The following is a 4,444-nucleotide window of genomic DNA, read 5'->3' on the forward strand; positions in this document are numbered from 1 at the left end:
GTACCAAATCTGGAAAATATGTTCTTCTACACAAATTTCAACACCACTCTTGTATCACTAGTTGGACTAGCCACAACTTCCATTCATTTAGAGACGTAGTCGACTGGTACAAGAATGTATAGATTGCCTTTTGAAGGTGGGAATGGGCCAATGAAATCGATCCCCCAAACATCAAAGACTTCAACTTCTAAAATATTGTTGAGAGGCATATCATGATGCCTAGATATAGTGCCTAATCTTTGACATTTATCACAATTCTTCATAAAACAAATTGCATCCCTAAATAAGGTAGGCCAAAAAAGCCTAATTGCAGCACTTTTCTAGTAGTCCTCTCACCCCCATGATGTCCACCATAAGGAGATGAATGACAATCTTCAAACACCTTTGAAAATTCAGCCTCTGGGATACACCTGCGAATAACTCCATCTGGACCCTGCTTAAAGAGATATGGTTCATCCCAAATATAAGCATGTAAATCATGGAGCAATTTTTTTCTTTGTTATGTGGTGGCATCAGGAGGGTAGACCTAACAGGCCATCATATTTACAATATCAGCATACCATGGGAACTCAACTACATCTAAAGACAACAAATTTTCATCAGGAAACTTTTCCTTAATGGTAATGGAGTTATCAACAATATAGTTTCGACTTTCCAGCTGTGACGGCTGGTCAGAAACTTGATTTTAATTTCCCTTTTTATCTCAAACCTCAAAATCAAATTCTTGTAGTAGCATAATCCACCTAATCAGTCGAGGCTTTGCATCCTTATTGTTCACAAGATACTTAATGGAAGCAATGTTAGTATGAACAATGACCTTAGTGCCAACTAAATAAGATCTAAACTTGTCAAATATGTATACCACTGCCAACATCTCTTTCTCTATAATCGTATAATTAACTTGAGTATCATTCCATAATTTTCTAGCATAGTAGATCAAGCAAAATACCTTATCTCTTCTCTAACCCAAAACAGCTCCCATAGCAACTTCACTAGCATAACATATCAACTCAAATGGTAACTTCCAGTCTGGTGCAATCAGAATAGGTGCTTTAATCAACTACTTTTTTAGTGTTTCATAAGCTGCTTGGGAATCATCCCCAAACTTGAACTTTCCCTCTTTCTCCAATAATTTGCACATGGGGCTTGCAATCTTTGAGAAATCTTGAATGAACCGCCTATAGAAACCTACATGTCCCAGAAAGCTCTGCACTTCTTTGACTATGATAGATGTGGTAACTTTTCAATCAATTCAAACTTTTCCTTATCTACTTCAAGTCCTTTACATGACAATTTATGGCCTAGGACAATTCCTTCCTTAACCATAGAGTGGAACTTTTCCCAATTTAGCACCAAGTTTGTCTCTTTGCATCCATCTAGGACTGTCAAGATTCTGCAAGCACTTTCCAAAATAATTACCAGACATAGAGAAATCATCCATGAATACCTCCACAAAGTCTTCAACCATGTCGAAGAATATCGCCATCATACATCTCTGAAAGGTAGCAGGTGCATTTCATAGGTCGAAGGGTATGTATTTAAACGTGTATGTGTCATAGGGACAAGTGAAAATGGTATTCTCCTAGTCTTCTGGTGCTATAATAATATGATTGTAGATGGAGTACCCATCCAAAAAATAATAATACTCTTTTCTCGCCAATCTATCCAGCATTTGGTCAATCAAAGAAATAGGATAATGACCTTTACGAGTTGCTTCATTCAACATCCGGTAGTCAATATAGATCTCTCTAACTAGTGACTATGCATATGGGGATCAACTCATTATCATCATTAGTTACCAAGGTCATTCCTTCTTTTTATGGGACACAGTGCACTGGATTCACCTATTTGCTATCGGAAATTGGGTAGACAATACCACCATCTAACCACTTGATCACTTCTTTTCTAACCACCTCCTTTATCACAGGATTCAACCTTTTTTGTTGCTGCACTCTTGGTCTGTAACCCTCTTCTATGTAGATATTATGCATGCAAAATGCTGGATTGATTCCTATAGTATTGAACATTTTCCAACCAATCGCCTTTCTTTTTCTCTTTACAACTACTATGGCCGCCTTTACTGGTACATCTGATAATCCTGCAGACAAACTAATAGGCAAAGTATCTTGATCACCAAGAAAAACATATTATAAATAAGGAGGGAGAACCTTAAGCTCCAATGTAGGAGCTTCTTCAATTGAGGCCTTGGGTGATGGACCCATTGGCGTATTCAATGACTCAAAAGGCACTTTGTTCGTCTCAATCACTACCAAATTCATAACTTGGACCAATTCCAATGCTTCCACATCTCCAGGAAGAGTATGACCCATCAAAGCTCGCTCTAATGGATCATCAAACAATAGCAAATGCTAATCCAAAGCAAGATCAATAATTGGTATAGATGACAACTTTTCATATATAGCTGGTTATTTCAGTGCCTTGTAAACATCAAAGACTTCTACTTTATCATGTGCTCGCATTGTCATTTTTTTGGCTACTACATCAATTACTGACTATCCCATTGCTAAGAAGGGTCGTCTAAAAATAAATGGAACCACAGGATCAGCCTCAAAGTCAAGAACTACAAAATCCACCTGAAAGATTAAAGATCCAACTTGCACCAACACATCTTCAATAATACCATCCAGCCTAGTAAGTGATTGATCTACCAACTGCAAAATAATAGTAGTGGGTTTGGGACTCCCAAGATCCATCTTCTAGTACCATGATATAGGTATAAGATTTATGCTAGCTCTCAATTCACATAATCTATATGCACAAATGGTCTGTCCAATAGTAATCTGCAAGGTGAAACTACCTAGATCCTTAAGCTTTATGGGAAATTTATTTTTAAATCTTGGACATGCATGCTTGAGTAAGTGCAACTGTAGCATATTCGGTCAACCGGTTCTTATTTTCAACTTTGTCCTTTAAGTATTTTGCATATTTTAGCAGTCTGCAGAATGTCAACAAGAGGAAGATTCACTTGAACCTACTTCTAATGATCTAAGAACTTCTTGTAACTTGCTTTCTCTTGATGCTTCGTTTCTCTTTGAGGAAAAGGTAAGAGAAGAGTCTTCTTCTCCATATGAATTTCTTCACTCGCTACCTTTTTCTTGACTTCTTTCTCTGCATTATTTTTAGCACCCTTATCAATGATTGTAGGACTAACCTGCTCCTGAACTATCTCTTTAGTTTGTAGCGCACTCCTTGTGGTAACCGCATTTACCTACTTAGAATTTCTCTCTATATCACTAGGTAATGCTCCTTAAGGTCTTGTATTCTGTGCCTCTACAATTTAACCCATTTGCAATTCTAGATTTCTCATAAGCAATTGTTGACTCTTCAACTAAACTATAAACTGTGCCTATTGAGTCTTAATTTTAGTTGTAAATTATGCTTGTTGAGCCATAAACTGCTTCATTAATTCCTCCATATTGCAAGTTTGAGCAGTGGTAGCTTGATTGTTGTCAACCAGCTATTGATTTGGTTGCACTTGTCCCTTGTACTGATTTGCATTTTGCGCCTGATTCCCCCCATAAGAAATTAGGATGGTTTCTCTAGTTGGGATTATACGTGTTACCAAATTTTTTTTATCCCTACCGATTTGCATTTCCCACATAGTTAACAGAATATGGATTAACAAAACATGCATTTGTTGTGTGCTCACCACTTTCGCAAACCTCACACCAAGAATTCACCTGTTGGACTGCATTCATTGTAGCTACTGGTTGTGTAACACTCAACTTTATGTTATTAAGATGAGTAATCCTATGATTTTGCATGGCTGTGATATGTTCCTGTAATGTAGTGAACTGACCTACCTCTAATACCCCTACAACCTTTCAATAGTACTCCTCAAATTTGCATGCCAGTCAAGGTTCCTTTGTGAAATCCGATTCAGCAGTGTGTACAATTCTTTATATGTCTTCTCAAGAACCTGTCCACCTGCTGCTCAATCCAAGAGAATCTTTGTATTTGAGTCCAAACCCTCAATGAAAGTATGCATAAGAGCATCATTTGACTGATGATGGTGACGGAAATTTCTAAGCATACCCTTAAATCTCTTCCAAGCTTGGTAGAGAATCTCTCCTTCTTTCTGTTTGAAACTCAAGATCTTGCTCCTCAAGCATACAGTCTTCCCAGATGAAAAGAATCGAATAAAAAATTTCTGAGCTAGATATTCCCATGTAGTGATGGAGGGTGGTGGTTCAGCTTGTAACCACCTTTTGCTTCCCCCATTAGAGAGAAAGAAAAGAGTGTCGACCTAATATAATTCGTACTCATTTCCTCAGGAATGTAAGTATCACTTATTTCCAAGAAGGTCTGTATGTACTGTTGCGGATCTTCATGTGAAAGGCTATGAAATCATCCCGCTGAATTCAGTATTTGCACCATATTCTACTTCAATTCAAATCAATCTCCTCGTTCGATCTTGAGAATA

General features: G+C 37.6%; 1 non-coding gene across 1 annotated transcript; it reads left to right on the top strand.

Moving 5' to 3' along the window:
* Nucleotides 1-4,025: 4,025 nt before the first annotated feature.
* LOC124894812 lies at nucleotides 4,026-4,132 on the top strand. Its single transcript, XR_007051377.1, has one exon. It is a non-coding gene; the product is annotated as a small nucleolar RNA R71 (small nucleolar RNA).
* Nucleotides 4,133-4,444: the final 312 nt, after the last annotated feature.

The sequence above is a fragment of the Capsicum annuum genome, unplaced genomic scaffold, assembly GCF_002878395.1.
Source record: "Capsicum annuum cultivar UCD-10X-F1 unplaced genomic scaffold, UCD10Xv1.1 ctg77613, whole genome shotgun sequence".
In the NCBI taxonomy this organism is placed as follows: Eukaryota; Viridiplantae; Streptophyta; class Magnoliopsida; order Solanales; family Solanaceae; genus Capsicum; species Capsicum annuum.